The 19,789-nt window shown below is 38.6% G+C and overlaps 2 non-coding genes across 2 annotated transcripts; both read right to left on the reverse strand.

Moving 5' to 3' along the window:
• Positions 1 to 320: 320 nt before the first annotated feature.
• LOC134999132 (U1 spliceosomal RNA) lies at positions 321 to 483 on the reverse strand. Its single transcript, XR_010201294.1, has one exon. It is a non-coding gene; the product is annotated as a U1 spliceosomal RNA (small nuclear RNA).
• Positions 484 to 635: 152 nt separating this feature from the next.
• LOC134998818 (U1 spliceosomal RNA) lies at positions 636 to 799 on the reverse strand. Its single transcript, XR_010200986.1, has one exon. It is a non-coding gene; the product is annotated as a U1 spliceosomal RNA (small nuclear RNA).
• Between the last annotated feature and the right edge of the window lie 18,990 nt (positions 800 to 19,789).

Consider the following 19,789-nt stretch of genomic DNA (forward strand, 5'->3'; position numbering starts at 1 on the left):
ACCCCTAGTTCGCATTAAACACCTCCACCCTCCTTTGGTGTGGGGCTCATGTTGGCCATGCCCCATCCCCTGAAGCATTCAAGCTGATTTCTTGCAGCAGCTGGGCACTGTAACAGCTCCAGAGCTGCTCTGTAAGGCAAGTAAAAGGGTGTGGGCCCTGCAGCACTACCTGTAGTTTGCATTGTGCATTGGAAGGCACAAAGTAAGCAGACGGGAGGAGAAGTCAGGATAGTGCACAAGGGTATAGAAGGGAGCGGTTGAAGAAAAGAGAAGTGGAAACAGACAGCAAACTAGGCTGGAGAGAGACCTGAGACAAAGAGATCTGAATTATACGAGAGCCGACCAGGGGAAACACAAATTATGCAGTCAAGTTTCCCACATTTGGGGAAATCGCAGGGGCAGCACACCCAGAGTGCAATGGGTGAGCCTTGCCCTGGGAGAAGCACCTTCATGATCATAGTATCTCACCTGGCAGGTAAGTAGGAGTTGGGCTAGAGCTGGGGAGGGTCGCTGTTCGGGCACCCCCCTGTCAAGTGAAAGAGATCCAACTGAGGCAGCACAAGGGAACTCTCGAAAGAAGAACAAGGCTAGAGGAAGATCTGAGACAAAGAAATCTGACTTTTACCAGAGCTGACCAGAGGAAAGCACAAACACAGTCCCCCACTACCACAAATAATGCAGTCGAGTTTCCCACATTTGGGAAAATCACAGGGGTCAGCATACCCAGAATGCAATGAATGAACCTCACCCTTGGAGAACAATCTTCATGACCATGGTATCTCCTATGCAAAATAAGTATGATTTGGGATAGGGCTGGTGAGGGCAGCTGCTCAGGCACATCTCTGTCAAGTAAAGGAGATTCAACTGAGGCAGCACAAGTGAACTCTCATCTGGGGACAACAACTGCAGGGAGACCACATCTTTTCAGATGAACATGGGAGGGCGGAAGGCTGCCTAATACTGAAGCACCATCAAATATCAAACCATATGCAACAACTAGTACAAGCACTCCTGGGGGAAGGTCTGCAGCAGACGGATTTGCATACGGTGATGTTATCCAAGCAGTGGGCCAAAGTTGACTGGAACCCTCATCTGCATATGAAAAGAGAAAAGGGGCATGCAGGGCATGGCGGCCTTTTGCAGTGCTTGGATGACCCCTAGTTCGCATTAAACACCTCCCCCCTCCTTTGGTGTGGGGCTCATGTTGGCCATGCCCCATCCCCTGAAGCATTCAAGCTGATTTCTTGCAGCAGCTGGGCACTGTAACAGCTCCAGAGCTGCTCTGTAAGGCAAGTAAAAGGGTGTGGGCCCTGCAGCACTACCTGTAGTTTGCATTCTAGTGTCTTTCGTTTGGGAGAAAAATGCAAAGGTACAATACAGCTTTTCCTTGCCGATATCTCTCTTTTGCAAAGAGCTAGGCATTGGAAAATTCAGGGCTATACCGTGTAGATGAAGCACTAACAGGAGGCTTTTAAATTTTCATTCTAGTGTCTTTCGTTTGGGAGAAAAATGCAAAGGTACAATACAGCTTTTCCTTGCCAATATCTCTCTTTTGCAAAGAGCTAGGCATTGGAAAATTCAGGGCTATAACGTGTAGATGAAGCACTAACAGGAGGCTTTAAAATTTTCATTCTAGTGTCTTTCGTTTGGGAGAAAAATGCAAAAGTACAATGCAGCTTTTCCTTGCCGATATCTCTCTTTTGCAAAGAGATAGGCATTGGAAAATTCAGGGCTATAACGTGTAGATGAAGCACTAATAGGAGGCTTTAAAATTTTCATTCTAGTGTCTTTCGTTTGGGAGAAAAAAGCAAAGGTACAATACAGCTTTTCCTTGCCGATATCTCTCTTTTGCAAAGAGATAGGCATTGGAAAATTCAGGGCTATAACGTGTAGATGAAGCACTAACAGGAGGCTTTAAAATTTTCATTCTAGTGTCTTTCGTTTGGAAGAAAAATGCAAAGGTACAATACAGCTTTTCCTTGCCGATATCTCTCTTTTGCAAAGAGCTAGGCATTGGAAAATTCAGGGCTATAACGTGTAGATGAAGCACTAACAGTAGGCTTTAAAATTTTCATTCTAGTGTATTTCGTTTGGGAGAGAAATGCAAAGGTACAATACAGCTTTTCCTTGCCAATATCTCTCTTTTGCAAAGAGCTAGGCATTGGAAAATTCAGGGCTATAACGTGTAGATGAAGCACTAACAGGAGGCTTTAAAATTTTCATTCTAGTGTCTTTCGTTTGGGAGAAAAATGCAAAAGTACAATGCAGCTTTTCCTTGCCGATATCTCTCTTTTGCAAAGAGATAGGCATTGGAAAATGCAGGGCTATAACGTGTAGATGAAGCACTAACAGGAGGCTTTAAAATTTTCATTCTAGTGTCTTTCGTTTGGGAGAAAAATGCAAAGGTACAATACAGCATTTCCTTGCCGATATCTCTCTTTTGCAAAGAGATAGGCATTGGAAAATTCAGGGCTATAACGTGTAGATGAAGCACTAACAGGAGGCTTTAAAATTTTCATTCTAGTGTCTTTCGTTTGGGAGAAAAATGCAAAGGTACAATACAGCTTTTCCTTGCCGATATCTCTCTTTTGCAAAGAGATAGGCATTGGAAAATTCAGGGCTATAACGTGTAGATGAAGCACTAACAGGAGGCTTTAACATTTTCATTCTAGTGTACTTCGTTTGGGAGAAAAATGCAAAGGTACAATACAGCTTTTCCTTGCCGATATCTCTCTTTTGCAAAGAGATAGGCATTGGAAAATTCAGGGCTATAACGTGTAGATGAAGCACTAATAGGAGGCTTTAAAATTTTCATTCTAGTGTCCTTCGTTTGGGAGAAAAATGCAAAGGTACAATACAGCTTTTCCTTGCCGATATCTCTCTTTTGCAAAGAGATAGGCATTGGAAAATTCAGGGCTATAACGTGTAGATGAAGCACTAACAGGAGGCTTTAAAATTTTCATTCTAGTGTCTTTCGTTTGGGAGAAAAATGCAAAGGTACAATACAGTTTTTCCTTGCCGATATCTCTCTTTTGCAAAGAGATAGGCATTGGAAAATTCAGGGCTATAACGTGTAGATGAAGCACTAACAGGAGGCTTTAAAATTTTCATTCTAGTGTCTTTCGTTTGGGAGAAAAATGCAAAGGTACAATACAGCTTTTCCTTGCCAATATCTCTCTTTTGCAAAGAGCTAGGCATTGGAAAATTCAGGGCAATAACGTGTAGATGAAGCACTAACAGGAGGCTTTAAAATTTTCATTCTAGTGTCTTTCGTTTGGGAGAAAAATGCAAAAGTACAATGCAGCTTTTCCTTGCCGATATCTCTCTTTTGCAAAGAGATAGGCATTGGAAAATGCAGGGCTATAACGTGTAGATGAAGCACTAACAGGAGGCTTTAAAATTTTCATTCTAGTGTCTTTCGTTTGGGAGAAAAATGCAAAGGTACAATACAGCATTTCCTTGCCGATATCTCTCTTTTGCAAAGAGATAGGCATTGGAAAATTCAGGGCTATAACGTGTAGATGAAGCACTAACAGGAGGCTTTAAAATTTTCATTCTAGTGTCTTTCGTTTGGGAGAAAAATGCAAAGGTACAATACAGCTTTTCCTTGCCGATATCTCTCTTTTGCAAAGAGCTAGGCATTGGAAAATTCAGGGCTATACCGCGTACATGAAGCACTAACAGGAGGCTTTTAAATTTTCATTCTAGTGTCTTTCGTTTGGGAGAAAAATGCAAAGGTACAATACAGCTTTTCCTTGCCAATATCTCTCTTTTGCAAAGAGCTAGGCATTGGAAAATTCAGGGCTATAACGTGTAGATGAAGCACTAACAGGAGGCTTTAAAATTTTCATTCTAGTGTCTTTCGTTTGGGAGAAAAATGCAAAAGTACAATGCAGCTTTTCCTTGCCGATATCTCTCTTTTGCAAAGAGATAGGCATTGGAAAATTCAGGGCTATAACGTGTAGATGAAGCACTAATAGGAGGCTTTAAAATTTTCATTCTAGTGTCTTTCGTTTGGGAGAAAAAAGCAAAGGTACAATACAGCTTTTCCTTGCCGATATCTCTCTTTTGCAAAGAGCTAGGCATTGGAAAATTCAGGGCTATAACGTGTAGATGAAGCACTAACAGGAGGCTTTAAAATTTTCATTCTAGTGTCTTTCGTTTGGGAGAAAAATGCAAAGGTACAATACAGCTTTTCCTTGCCGATATCTCTCTTTTGCAAAGAGCTAGGCATTGGAAAATTCAGGGCTATAACGTGTAGATGAAGCACTAACAGTAGGCTTTAAAATTTTCATTCTAGTGTCTTTCGTTTGGGAGAAAAATGCAAAGGTACAATACAGCTTTTCCTTGCCGATATCTCTCTTTTGCAAAGAAATAGGCATTGGAAAATTCAGGGCTATAACGTGTAGATGAAGCACTAACAGGAGGCTTTAAAATTTTCATTCTAGTGTCCTTCGTTTGGGAGAAAAATGCAAAGGTACAATACAGCTTTTCCTTGCCGATATCTCTCTTTTGCAAAGAGATAGGCATTGGAAAATTCAGGGCTATATCGTGTAGATGAAGCACTAACAGGAGGCTTTAAAATTTTCATTCTAGTGTCTTTCGTTTGGGAGAAAAATGCAAAGGTACAATACAGCTTTTCCTTGCCAATATCTCTCTTTTGCAAAGAGCTAGGCATTGGAAAATTCAGGGCTATAACGTGTAGATGAAGCACTAACAGGAGGCTTTAAAATTTTCATTCTAGTGTCTTTCGTTTGGGAGAAAAATGCAAAAGTACAATGCAGCTTTTCCTTGCCGATATCTCTCTTTTGCAAAGAGATAGGCATTGGAAAATGCAGGGCTATAACGTGTAGATGAAGCACTAACAGGAGGCTTTAAAATTTTCATTCTAGTGTCTTTCGTTTGGGAGAAAAATGCAAAGGTACAATACAGCATTTCCTTGCCGATATCTCTCTTTTGCAAAGAGATAGGCATTGGAAAATTCAGGGCTATAACGTGTAGATGAAGCACTAACAGGAGGCTTTAAAATTTTCATTCTAGTGTACTTCGTTTGGGAGAAAAATGCAAAGGTACAATACAGCTTTTCCTTGCCGATATCTCTCTTTTGCAAAGAGATAGGCATTGGAAAATTCAGGGCTATAACGTGTAGATGAAGCACTAACAGGAGGCTTTAAAATTTTCATTCTAGTGTCCTTCGTTTGGGAGAAAAATGCAAAGGTACAATACAGCTTTTCCTTGCCGATATCTCTCTTTTGCAAAGAGATAGGCATTGGAAAATTCAGGGCTATATCGTGTAGATGAAGCACTAACAGGAGGCTTTAAAATTTTCATTCTAGTGTCTTTCGTTTGGGAGAAAAATGCAAAGGTACAATACAGCTTTTCCTTGCCAATATCTCTCTTTTGCAAAGAGCTAGGCATTGGAAAATTCAGGGCTATAACGTGTAGATGAAGCACTAACAGGAGGCTTTAAAATTTTCATTCTAGTGTCTTTCGTTTGGGAGAAAAATGCAAAAGTACAATGCAGCTTTTCCTTGCCGATATCTCTCTTTTGCAAAGAGATAGGCATTGGAAAATGCAGGGCTATAACGTGTAGATGAAGCACTAACAGGAGGCTTTAAAATTTTCATTCTAGTGTCTTTCGTTTGGGAGAAAAATGCAAAGGTACAATACAGCATTTCCTTGCCGATATCTCTCTTTTGCAAAGAGATAGGCATTGGAAAATTCAGGGCTATAACGTGTAGATGAAGCACTAACAGGAGGCTTTAAAATTTTCATTCTAGTGTACTTCGTTTGGGAGAAAAATGCAAAGGTACAATACAGCTTTTCCTTGCCGATATCTCTCTTTTGCAAAGAGATAGGCATTGGAAAATTCAGGGCTATAACGTGTAGATGAAGCACTAATAGGAGGCTTTAAAATTTTCATTCTAGTGTCCTTCGTTTGGGAGAAAAATGCAAAGGTACAATACAGCTTTTCCGTGCCGATATCTCTCTTTTGCAAAGAGATAGGCATTGGAAAATTCAGGGCTATAACGTGTAGATGAAGCACTAACAGGAGGCTTTAAAATTTTCATTCTAGTGTCTTTCGTTTGGGAGAAAAATGCAAAGGTACAATACAGCTTTTCCTTGCCAATATCTCTCTTTTGCAAAGAGCTAGGCATTGGAAAATTCAGGGCAATAACGTGTAGATGAAGCACTAACAGGAGGCTTTAAAATTTTCATTCTAGTGTCTTTCGTTTGGGAGAAAAATGCAAAAGTACAATGCAGCTTTTCCTTGCCGATATCTCTCTTTTGCAAAGAGATAGGCATTGGAAAATGCAGGGCTATAACGTGTAGATGAAGCACTAACAGGAGGCTTTAAAATTTTCATTCTAGTGTCTTTCGTTTGGGAGAAAAATGCAAAGGTACAATACAGCATTTCCTTGCCGATATCTCTCTTTTGCAAAGAGATAGGCATTGGAAAATTCAGGGCTATAACGTGTAGATGAAGCACTAACAGGAGGCTTTAAAATTTTCATTCTAGTGTCTTTCGTTTGGGAGAAAAATGCAAAGGTACAATACAGCTTTTCCTTGCCGATATCTCTCTTTTGCAAAGAGCTAGGCATTGGAAAATTCAGGGCTATACCGCGTACATGAAGCACTAACAGGAGGCTTTTAAATTTTCATTCTAGTGTCTTTCGTTTGGGAGAAAAATGCAAAGGTACAATACAGCTTTTCCTTGCCAATATCTCTCTTTTGCAAAGAGCTAGGCATTGGAAAATTCAGGGCTATAACGTGTAGATGAAGCACTAACAGGAGGCTTTAAAATTTTCATTCTAGTGTCTTTCGTTTGGGAGAAAAATGCAAAAGTACAATGCAGCTTTTCCTTGCCGATATCTCTCTTTTGCAAAGAGATAGGCATTGGAAAATTCAGGGCTATAACGTGTAGATGAAGCACTAATAGGAGGCTTTAAAATTTTCATTCTAGTGTCTTTCGTTTGGGAGAAAAAAGCAAAGGTACAATACAGCTTTTCCTTGCCGATATCTCTCTTTTGCAAAGAGATAGGCATTGGAAAATTCAGGGCTATAACGTGTAGATGAAGCACTAACAGGAGGCTTTAAAATTTTCATTCTAGTGTCTTTCGTTTGGGAGAAAAATGCAAAGGTACAATACAGCTTTTCCTTGCCGATATCTCTCTTTTGCAAAGAGCTAGGCATTGGAAAATTCAGGGCTATAACGTGTAGATGAAGCACTAACAGTAGGCTTTAAAATTTTCATTCTAGTGTCTTTCGTTTGGGAGAAAAATGCAAAGGTACAATACAGCTTTTCCTTGCCGATATCTCTCTTTTGCAAAGAAATAGGCATTGGAAAATTCAGGGCTATAACGTGTAGATGAAGCACTAACAGGAGGCTTTAAAATTTTCATTCTAGTGTCCTTCGTTTGGGAGAAAAATGCAAAGGTACAATACAGCTTTTCCTTGCCGATATCTCTCTTTTGCAAAGAGATAGGCATTGGAAAATTCAGGGCTATATCGTGTAGATGAAGCACTAACAGGAGGCTTTAAAATTTTCATTCTAGTGTCTTTCGTTTGGGAGAAAAATGCAAAGGTACAATACAGCTTTTCCTTGCCAATATCTCTCTTTTGCAAAGAGCTAGGCATTGGAAAATTCAGGGCTATAACGTGTAGATGAAGCACTAACAGGAGGCTTTAAAATTTTCATTCTAGTGTCTTTCGTTTGGGAGAAAAATGCAAAAGTACAATGCAGCTTTTCCTTGCCGATATCTCTCTTTTGCAAAGAGATAGGCATTGGAAAATGCAGGGCTATAACGTGTAGATGAAGCACTAACAGGAGGCTTTAAAATTTTCATTCTAGTGTCTTTCGTTTGGGAGAAAAATGCAAAGGTACAATACAGCATTTCCTTGCCGATATCTCTCTTTTGCAAAGAGATAGGCATTGGAAAATTCAGGGCTATAACGTGTAGATGAAGCACTAACAGGAGGCTTTAAAATTTTCATTCTAGTGTACTTCGTTTGGGAGAAAAATGCAAAGGTACAATACAGCTTTTCCTTGCCGATATCTCTCTTTTGCAAAGAGATAGGCATTGGAAAATTCAGGGCTATAACGTGTAGATGAAGCACTAATAGGAGGCTTTAAAATTTTCATTCTAGTGTCCTTCGTTTGGGAGAAAAATGCAAAGGTACAATACAGCTTTTCCGTGCCGATATCTCTCTTTTGCAAAGAGATAGGCATTGGAAAATTCAGGGCTATAACGTGTAGATGAAGCACTAACAGGAGGCTTTAAAATTTTCATTCTAGTGTCTTTCGTTTGGGAGAAAAATGCAAAGGTACAATACAGCTTTTCCTTGCCGATATCTCTCTTTTGCAAAGAGCTAGGCATTGGAAAATTCAGGGCTATAACGTGTAGATGAAGCACTAACAGGAGGCTTTAAAATTTTCATTCTAGTGTCTTTCGTTTGGGAGAAAAATGCAAAGGTACAATACAGCTTTTCCTTGCCGATATCTCTCTTTTGCAAAGAGATAGGCATTGGAAAATTCAGGGCTATAACGTGTAGATGAAGCACTAACAGTAGGCTTTAACATTTTCATTCTAGTGTCTTTCGTTTGGGAGAAAAATGCAAAGGTACAATACAGCTTTTCCTTGCCGATATCTCTCTTTTGCAAAGAGATAGGCATTGGAAAATGCAGGGCTATAACGTGTAGATGAAGCACTAACAGGAGGCTTTACAATTTTCATTCTAGTGTCTTTCGTTTGGGAGAAAAATGCAAAAGTACAATGCAACTTTTCCTTGCCGATATCTCTCTTTTGCAAAGAGATAGGCATTGGAAAATGCAGGGCTATAACGTGTAGATGAAGCACTAACAGGAGGCTTTAAAATTTTCATTCTAGTGTCTTTCGTTTGGGAGAAAAATGCAAAGGTACAATACAGCATTTCCTTGCCGATATCTCTCTTTTGCAAAGAGATAGGCATTGGAAAATTCAGGGCTATTACGTGTAGATGAAGCACTAACAGGAGGCTTTAAAATTTTCATTCTAGTGTCCTTCGTTTGGGAGAAAAATGCAAAGGTACAATACAGCTTTTCCTTGCCGATATCTCTCTTTTGCAAAGAGATAGGCATTGGAAAATTCAGGGCTATAACGTGTAGATGAAGCACTAACAGGAGGCTTTAAAATTTTCATTCTAGTGTCTTTCGTTTGGGAGAAAAATGCAAAGGTACAATACAGCTTTTCCTTGTCGATATCTCTCTTTTGCAAAGAGCTAGGCATTGGAAAATTCAGGGCTATAACGTGTAGATGAAGCACTAACAGTAGGATTTAAAATTTTCATTCTAGTGTCTTTCGTTTGGGAGAAAAATGCAAAGGTACAATACAGCTTTTCCTTGCCGATATCTCTCTTTTGCAAAGAGATAGGCATTGGAAAATTCAGGGCTATAACGTGTAGATGAAGCACTAACAGGAGGCTTTAAAATTTTCATTCTAGTGTCTTTCGTTTGGGAGAAAAATGCAAAGGTACAATACAGTTTTTCCTTGCCGATATCTCTCTTTTGCAAAGAGATAGGCATTGGAAAATTCAGGGCTATAACGTGTAGATGAAGCACTAATAGGAGGCTTTAACATTTTCATTCTAGTGTCCTTCGTTTGGGAGAAAAATGCAAAGGTACAATACAGCTTTTCCTTGCCGATATCTCTCTTTTGCAAAGAGATAGGCATTGGAAAATTCAGGGCTATAACGTGTAGATGAAGCACTAACAGGAGGCTTTAAAATTTTCATTCTAGTGTCTTTCGTTTGGGAGAAAAATGCAAAGGTACAATACAGCTTTTCCTTGCCGATATCTCTCTTTTGCAAAGAGCTAGGCATTGGAAAATTCAGGGCTATAACGTGTAGATGAAGCACTAACAGTAGGCTTTAACATTTTCATTCTAGTGTCTTTCGTTTGGGAGAAAAATGCAAAGGCACAATACAGCTTTTCCTTGCCGATATCTCTCTTTTGCAAAGAGATAGGCATTGGAAAATTCAGGGCTATAACGTGTAGATGAAGCACTAACAGGAGGCTTTAAAATTTTCATTCTAGTGTCTTTCGTTTGGGAGAAAAATGCAAAAGTACAATGCAGCTTTTCCTTGCCGATATCTCTCTTTTGCAAAGAGATAGGCATTGGAAAATGCAGGGCTATAACGTGTAGATGAAGCACTAACAGGAGGCTTTAAAATTATCATTCTAGTGTCTTTCGTTTGGGAGAAAAATGCAAAAGTACAATACACTTTTCCTTGCCGATATCTCTCTTTTGCAAAGAGATAGGCATTGGAAAATTCAGGGCTATAACGTGTAGATGAAGCACTAATAGGAGGCTTTAACATTTTCATTCTAGTATCCTTCGTTTGGGAGAAAAATGCAAAGGTACAATACATCTTTTCCTTGCCGATATCTCTCTTTTGAAAAGAGATAGGCATTGGAAAATTCAGGGCTATAACGTGTAGATGAAGCACTAACAGGAGGCTTTAAAATTTTCATTCTAGTGTCTTTCGTTTGGGAGAAAAATGCAAAGGTACAATACAGCTTTTCCTTGCCGATATCTCTCTTTTGCAAAGAGCTAGGCATTGGAAAATTCAGGGCTATAACGTGTAGATGAAGCACTAACAGTAGGCTTTAAAATTTTCATTCTAGTGTCTTTCGTTTGGGAGAAAAATGCAAAGGTACAATACAGCTTTTCCTTGCCGATATCTCTCTTTTGCAAAGAGCTAGGCATTGGAAAATTCAGGGCTATAACGTGCAGATGAAGCACTAACAGTAGGATTTAAAATTTTCATTCTAGTATCTTTCGTTTGGGAGAAAAATGCAAAGGTACAATACAGCTTTTCCTTGCCGATATCTCTCTTTTGCAAAGAGATAGGCATTGGAAAATTCAGGGCTATAACGTGTAGATGAAGCACTAACAGGAGGCTTTAAAATTTTCATTTTAGTGTCTTTCGTTTGGGAGAAAAATGCAAAGGTACAATACAGTTTTTCCTTGCCGATATCTCTCTTTTGCAAAGAGATAGGCATTGGAAAATTCAGGGCTATAACGTGTAGATGAAGCACTAATAGGAGGCTTTAAAATTTTCATTCTAGTGTCCTTCGTTTGGGAGAAAAATGCAAAGGTACAATACAGCTTTTCCTTGCTGATATCTCTCTTTTGCAAAGAGATAGGCATTGGAAAATTAAGGGCTATAACGTGTAGATGAAGCACTAACAGGAGGCTTTAAAATTTTCATTCTAGTGTCTTTCGTTTGGGAGAAAAATGCAAAGGTACAATACAGCATTTCCTTGCCGATATCTCTCTTTTGCAAAGAGCTAGGCATTGGAAAATTCAGGGCTATAACGTGTAGATGAAGCACTAACAGTAGGCTTTAAAATTTTCATTCTAGTGTCCTTCGTTTGGGAGAAAAATGCAAAGGTACAATACAGCTTTTCCTTGCTGATATCTCTCTTTTGCAAAGAGATAGGCATTGGAAAATTAAGGGCTATAACGTGTAGATGAAGCACTAACAGTAGGCTTTAACATTTTCATTCTAGTGTCTTTCGTTTGGGAGAAAAATGCAAAGGTACAATACAGCATTTCCTTGCCGATATCTCTCTTTTGCAAAGAGCTAGGCATTGGAAAATTCAGGGCTATAACGTGTAGATGAAGCACTAACAGTAGGCTTTAAAATTTTCATTCTAGTGTCTTTCGTTTGGGAGAAAAATGCAAAGGTACAATACAGCTTTTCCTTGCCGATATCTCTCTTTTGCAAAGAGATAGGCATTGGAAAATTCAGGGCTATAACGTGTAGATGAAGCACTAACAGGAGGCTTTAAATTTTTCATTCTAGTGTCCTTCGTTTGGGAGAAAAATGCAAAGGTACAATACAGCTTTTCCTTGCCGATATCTCTCTTTTGCAAAGAGATAGGCATTGGAAAATTCAGGGCTATAACGTATAGATGAAGCACTAACAGGAGGCTTTAAAATTTTCATTCTAGTGTCTTTCGTTTGGGAGAAAAATGCAAAAGTACAATGCAGCTTTTCCTTGCCGATATCTCTCTTTTGCAAAGAGATAGGCATTGGAAAATGCAGGGCTATAACGTGTAGATGAAGCACTAACAGGAGGCTTTAAAATTTTCATTCTAGTGTCTTTCGTTTGGGAGAAAAATGCAAAGGTACAATACAGCTTTTCCTTGCCGATATCTCTCTTTTGCAAAGAGATAGGCATTGGAAAATTCAGGGCTATAACGTGTAGATGAAGCACTAACAGGAGGCTTTAACATTTTCATTCTAGTGTACTTCGTTTGGGAGAAAAATGCAAAGGTACAATACAGCTTTTCCTTGCCGATATCTCTCTTTTGCAAAGAGATAGGCATTGGAAAATTCAGGGCTATAACGTGTAGATGAAGCACTAATAGGAGGTTTTAAAATTTTCATTCTAGTGTCCTTCGTTTGGGAGAAAAATGCAAAGGTACAATACAGCTTTTCCTTGCCGATATCTCTCTTTTGCAAAGAGATAGGCATTGGAAAATTCAGGGCTATAACGTGTAGATGAAGCACTAACAGGAGGCTTTAAAATTTTCATTCTAGTGTCTTTCGTTTGGGAGAAAAATGCAAAGGTACAATACAGCTTTTCCTTGCCGATATCTCTCTTTTGCAAAGAGATAGGCATTGGAAAATTCAGGGCTATAACGTGTATATGAAGCACTAACAGGAGGCTTTAAAATTTTCATTCTAGTGTCTTTCGTTTGGGAGAAAAATGCAAAGGTACAATACAGCTTTTCCTTGCCGATATCTCTCTTTTGCAAAGAGATAGGCATTGGAAAATTCAGGGCTATAACGTGTAGATGAAGCACTAACAGTAGACTTTAAAATTTTCATTCTAGTGTCTTTCGTTTGGGAGAAAAATGCAAAGGTACAATACAGCTTTTCCTTGCCAATATCTCTCTTTTGCAAAGAGCTAGGCATTGGAAAATTCAGGGTTATAACGTGTAGATGAAGCACTAACAGGAGGCTTTAAAATTTTCATTCTAGTGTCTTTCGTTCGGGAGAAAAATGCAAAGGTACAATACAGTTTTTCCTTGCCGATATCTCTCTTTTGCAAAGAGATAGGCATTGGAAAATTCAGGGCTATAACGTGTAGATGAAGCACTAACAGGAGGCTTTAAAATTTTCATTCTAGTGTCCTTCGTTTGGGAGAAAAATGCAAAGGTACAATACAGCTTTTCCTTGCCAATATCTCTCTTTTGCAAAGAGCTAGGCATTGGAAAATTCAGGGCTATAACGTGTAGATGAAGCACTAAAAGGAGGCTTTAAAATTTTCATTCTAGTGTCTTTCGTTTGGGAGAAAAATGTAAAAGTACAATGCAGCTTTTCCTTGCCGATATCTCTCTTTTGCAAAGAGATAGGCATTGGAAAATTCAGGGCTATAACGTGTAGATGAAGCACTAACAGGAGGCTTTAAAATTTTCATTCTAGTGTCTTTCGTTTGGGAGAAAAATGCAAAGGTACAATACAGTTTTTCCTTGCCGATATCTCTCTTTTGCAAAGAGATAGGCATTGGAAAATTCAGGGCTATAACGTGTAGATGAAGCACTAACAGGAGGCTTTAAAATTTTCATTCTAGTGTCTTTCGTTTGGGAGAAAAATGCAAAGGTACAATACAGCTTTTCCTTGCCGATATCTCTCTTTTGCAAAGAGATAGGCATTTGAAAATTCAGGGCTATAACGTGTAGATGAAGCACTAACAGAAGGCTTTAAAATTTTCATTCTAGTTTCCTTCGTTTGGGAGAAAAATGCAAAGGTACAATGCAGCTTTTCCTTGCCGATATCTCTCTTTTGCAAAGAGATAGGCATTGGAAAATGCAGGGCTATTACGTGTAGATGAAGCACTAAAAGGAGGCTTTAAAATTTTCATTCTATTTTCTTTCGTTTGGGAGAAAAATGTAAAAGTACAATGCAGCTTTTCCTTGCCGATATCTCTCTTTTGCAAAGAGATAGGCATTGGAAAATGCAGGGCTATAACGTGTAGATGAAGCACTAACAGGAGGCTTTAAAATTTTCATTCTAGTGTCTTTCGTTTGGGAGAAAAATGCAAAGGTACAATACAGCTTTTCCTTGCCGATATCTCTCTTTTGCAAAGAGATAGGCATTGGAAAATTCAGGGCTATAACGTGTAGATGAAGCACTAACAGGAGGCTTTAACATTTTCATTCTAGTGTACTTCGTTTGGGAGAAAAATGCAAAGGTACAATACAGCTTTTCCTTGCCGATATCTCTCTTTTGCAAAGAGATAGGCATTGGAAAATTCAGGGCTATAACGTGTAGATGAAGCACTAATAGGAGGTTTTAAAATTTTCATTCTAGTGTCCTTCGTTTGGGAGAAAAATGCAAAGGTACAATACAGCTTTTCCTTGCCGATATCTCTCTTTTGCAAAGAGATAGGCATTGGAAAATTCAGGGCTATAACGTGTAGATGAAGCACTAACAGGAGGCTTTAAAATTTTCATTCTAGTGTCTTTCGTTTGGGAGAAAAATGCAAAGGTACAATACAGCTTTTCCTTGCCGATATCTCTCTTTTGCAAAGAGCTAGGCATTGGAAAATTCAGGGCTATAACGTGTAGATGAAGCACTAACAGAAGGCTTTAAAATTTTCATTCTAGTGTCTTTCGTTTGGGAGAAAAATGCAAAGGTACAATACAGCTTTTCCTTGCCGATATCTCTCTTTTGCAAAGAGATAGGCATTGGAAAATTCAGGGCTATAACGTGTATATGAAGCACTAACAGGAGGCTTTAAAATTTTCATTCTAGTGTCTTTCGTTTGGGAGAAAAATGCAAAGGTACAATACAGCTTTTCCTTGCCGATATCTCTCTTTTGCAAAGAGATAGGCATTGGAAAATTCAGGGCTATAACGTGTAGATGAAGCACTAACAGTAGACTTTAAAATTTTCATTCTAGTGTCTTTCGTTTGGGAGAAAAATGCAAAGGTACAATACAGCTTTTCCTTGCCAATATCTCTCTTTTGCAAAGAGCTAGGCATTGGAAAATTCAGGGCTATAACGTGTAGATGAAGCACTAACAGGAGGCTTTAAAATTTTCATTCTAGTGTCTTTCGTTCGGGAGAAAAATGCAAAGGTACAATACAGTTTTTCCTTGCCGATATCTCTCTTTTGCAAAGAGATAGGCATTGGAAAATTCAGGGCTATAACGTGTAGATGAAGCACTAACAGGAGGCTTTAAAATTTTCATTCTAGTGTCCTTCGTTTGGGAGAAAAATGCAAAGGTACAATACAGCTTTTCCTTGCCAATATCTCTCTTTTGCAAAGAGCTAGGCATTGGAAAATTCAGGGCTATAACGTGTAGATGAAGCACTAAAAGGAGGCTTTAAAATTTTCATTCTAGTGTCTTTCGTTTGGGAGAAAAATGTAAAAGTACAATGCAGCTTTTCCTTGCCGATATCTCTCTTTTGCAAAGAGATAGGCATTGGAAAATTCAGGGCTATAACGTGTAGATGAAGCACTAACAGGAGGCTTTAAAATTTTCATTCTAGTGTACTTCGTTTGGGAGAAAAATGCAAAGGTACAATACAGCTTTTCCTTGCCGATATCTCTCTTTTGCAAAGAGATAGGCATTGGAAAATTCAGGGCTATAACGTGTAGATGAAGCACTAATAGGAGGTTTTAAAATTTTCATTCTAGTGTCCTTCGTTTGGGAGAAAAATGCAAAGGTACAATACAGCTTTTCCTTGCCGATATCTCTCTTTTGCAAAGAGATAGGCATTGGAAAATTCAGGGCTATAACGTGTAGATGAAGCACTAACAGGAGGCTTTAAAATTTTCATTCTAGTGTCTTTCGTTTGGGAGAAAAATGCAAAGGTACAATACAGCTTTTCCTTGCCGATATCTCTCTTTTGCAAAGAGCTAGGCATTGGAAAATTCAGGGCTATAACGTGTAGATGAAGCACTAACAGGAGGCTTTAAAATTTTCATTCTAGTGTCTTTCGTTTGGGAGAAAAATGCAAAGGTACAATACAGCTTTTCCTTGCCGATATCTCTCTTTTGCAAAGAGATAGGCATTGGAAAATTCAGGGCTATAACGTGTATATGAAGCACTAACAGGAGGCTTTAAAATTTTCATTCTAGTGTCTTTCGTTTGGGAGAAAAATGCAAAGGTACAATACAGCTTTTCCTTGCCGATATCTCTCTTTTGCAAAGAGATAGGCATTGGAAAATTCAGGGCTATAACGTGTAGATGAAGCACTAACAGTAGACTTTAAAATTTTCATTCTAGTGTCTTTCGTTTGGGAGAAAAATGCAAAGGTACAATACAGCTTTTCCTTGCCAATATCTCTCTTTTGCAAAGAGCTAGGCATTGGAAAATTCAGGGCTATAACGTGTAGATGAAGCACTAACAGGAGGCTTTAAAATTTTCATTCTAGTGTCTTTCGTTCGGGAGAAAAATGCAAAGGTACAATACAGTTTTTCCTTGCCGATATCTCTCTTTTGCAAAGAGATAGGCATTGGAAAATTCAGGGCTATAACGTGTAGATGAAGCACTAACAGGAGGCTTTAAAATTTTCATTCTAGTGTCCTTCGTTTGGGAGAAAAATGCAAAGGTACAATACAGCTTTTCCTTGCCAATATCTCTCTTTTGCAAAGAGCTAGGCATTGGAAAATTCAGGGCTATAACGTGTAGATGAAGCACTAAAAGGAGGCTTTAAAATTTTCATTCTAGTGTCTTTCGTTTGGGAGAAAAATGTAAAAGTACAATGCAGCTTTTCCTTGCCGATATCTCTCTTTTGCAAAGAGATAGGCATTGGAAAATTCAGGGCTATAACGTGTAGATGAAGCACTAACAGGAGGCTTTAAAATTTTCATTCTAGTGTCTTTCGTTTGGGAGAAAAATGCAAAGGTACAATACAGTTTTTCCTTGCCGATATCTCTCTTTTGCAAAGAGATAGGCATTGGAAAATTCAGGGCTATAACGTGTAGATGAAGCACTAACAGGAGGCTTTAAAATTTTCATTCTAGTGTCTTTCGTTTGGGAGAAAAATGCAAAGGTACAATACAGCTTTTCCTTGCCGATATCTCTCTTTTGCAAAGAGATAGGCATTTGAAAATTCAGGGCTATAACGTGTAGATGAAGCACTAACAGAAGGCTTTAAAATTTTCATTCTAGTTTCCTTCGTTTGGGAGAAAAATGCAAAGGTACAATGCAGCTTTTCCTTGCCGATATCTCTCTTTTGCAAAGAGATAGGCATTGGAAAATGCAGGGCTATTACGTGTAGATGAAGCACTAAAAGGAGGCTTTAAAATTTTCATTCTATTTTCTTTCGTTTGGGAGAAAAATGTAAAAGTACAATGCAGCTTTTCCTTGCCGATATCTCTCTTTTGCAAAGAGATAGGCATTGGAAAATGCAGGGCTATAACGTGTAGATGAAGCACTAACAGGAGGCTTTAAAATTTTCATTCTAGTGTCTTTCGTTTGGGAGAAAAATGCAAAGGTACAATACAGCTTTTCCTTGCCGATATCTCTCTTTTGCAAAGAGATAGGCATTGGAAAATTCAGGGCTATAACGTGTAGATGAAGCACTAACAGGAGGCTTTAACATTTTCATTCTAGTGTACTTCGTTTGGGAGAAAAATGCAAAGGTACAATACAGCTTTTCCTTGCCGATATCTCTCTTTTGCAAAGAGATAGGCATTGGAAAATTCAGGGCTATAACGTGTAGATGAAGCACTAATAGGAGGTTTTAAAATTTTCATTCTAGTGTCCTTCGTTTGGGAGAAAAATGCAAAGGTACAATACAGCTTTTCCTTGCCGATATCTCTCTTTTGCAAAGAGATAGGCATTGGAAAATTCAGGGCTATAACGTGTAGATGAAGCACTAACAGGAGGCTTTAAAATTTTCATTCTAGTGTCTTTCGTTTGGGAGAAAAATGCAAAGGTACAATACAGCTTTTCCTTGCCGATATCTCTCTTTTGCAAAGAGCTAGGCATTGGAAAATTCAGGGCTATAACGTGTAGATGAAGCACTAACAGAAGGCTTTAAAATTTTCATTCTAGTGTCTTTCGTTTGGGAGAAAAATGCAAAGGTACAATACAGCTTTTCCTTGCCGATATCTCTCTTTTGCAAAGAGATAGGCATTGGAAAATTCAGGGCTATAACGTGTATATGAAGCACTAACAGGAGGCTTTAAAATTTTCATTCTAGTGTCTTTCGTTTGGGAGAAAAATGCAAAGGTACAATACAGCTTTTCCTTGCCGATATCTCTCTTTTGCAAAGAGATAGGCATTGGAAAATTCAGGGCTATAACGTGTAGATGAAGCACTAACAGTAGACTTTAAAATTTTCATTCTAGTGTCTTTCGTTTGGGAGAAAAATGCAAAGGTACAATACAGCTTTTCCTTGCCAATATCTCTCTTTTGCAAAGAGCTAGGCATTGGAAAATTCAGGGCTATAACGTGTAGATGAAGCACTAACAGGAGGCTTTAAAATTTTCATTCTAGTGTCTTTCGTTCGGGAGAAAAATGCAAAGGTACAATACAGTTTTTCCTTGCCGATATCTCTCTTTTGCAAAGAGATAGGCATTGGAAAATTCAGGGCTATAACGTGTAGATGAAGCACTAACAGGAGGCTTTAAAATTTTCATTCTAGTGTCCTTCGTTTGGGAGAAAAATGCAAAGGTACAATACAGCTTTTCCTTGCCAATATCTCTCTTTTGCAAAGAGCTAGGCATTGGAAAATTCAGGGCTATAACGTGTAGATGAAGCACTAAAAGGAGGCTTTAAAATTTTCATTCTAGTGTCTTTCGTTTGGGAGAAAAATGTAAAAGTACAATGCAGCTTTTCCTTGCCGATATCTCTCTTTTGCAAAGAGATAGGCATTGGAAAATTCAGGGCTATAACGTGTAGATGAAGCACTAACAGGAGGCTTTAAAATTTTCATTCTAGTGTCTTTCGTTTGGGAGAAAAATGCAAAGGTACAATACAGTTTTTCCTTGCCGATATCTCTCTTTTGCAAAGAGATAGGCATTGGAAAATTCAGGGCTATAACGTGTAGATGAAGCACTAACAGGAGGCTTTAAAATTTTCATTCTAGTGTCTTTCGTTTGGGAGAAAAATGCAAAGGTACAATACAGCTTTTCCTTGCCGATATCTCTCTTTTGCAAAGAGATAGGCATTTGAAAATTCAGGGCTATAACGTGTAGATGAAGCACTAACAGAAGGCTTTAAAATTTTCATTCTAGTTTCCTTCGTTTGGGAGAAAAATGCAAAGGTACAATACAGCTTTTCCTTGCCGATATCTCTCTTTTGCAAAGAGATAGGCATTGGAAAATTCAGGGCTATAACGTGTAGATGAAGCACTAATAGGAGGCTTTAAAATTTTCATTCTAGTGTCCTTCGTTTGGGAGAAACATGCAAAGGTACAATACAGCTTTTCCTTGCCGATATCTCTCTTTTGCAAAGAGATAGGCATTGGAAAATTCAGGGCTATAACGTGTAGATGAAGCACTAACAGGAGGCTTTAACATTTTCATTCTAGTGTCTTTCGTTTGGGAGAAAAATGCAAAGGTACAATACAGCTTTTCCTTGCCGATATCTCTCTTTTGCAAAGAGCTAGGCATTGGAAAATTCAGGGCTATAACGTGTAGATGAAGCACTAATAGGAGGCTTTAAAATTTTCATTCTAGTGTCTTTCGTTTGGGAGAAAAATGCAAAAGTACAATGCTGCTTTTCCTTGCCGATATCTCTCTTTTGCAAAGAGATAGGCATTGGAAAATTCAGGGCT

The sequence above is a fragment of the Pseudophryne corroboree genome, unplaced genomic scaffold, assembly GCF_028390025.1.
Source record: "Pseudophryne corroboree isolate aPseCor3 unplaced genomic scaffold, aPseCor3.hap2 scaffold_149, whole genome shotgun sequence".
Taxonomy (NCBI): domain Eukaryota; kingdom Metazoa; phylum Chordata; class Amphibia; order Anura; family Myobatrachidae; genus Pseudophryne; species Pseudophryne corroboree.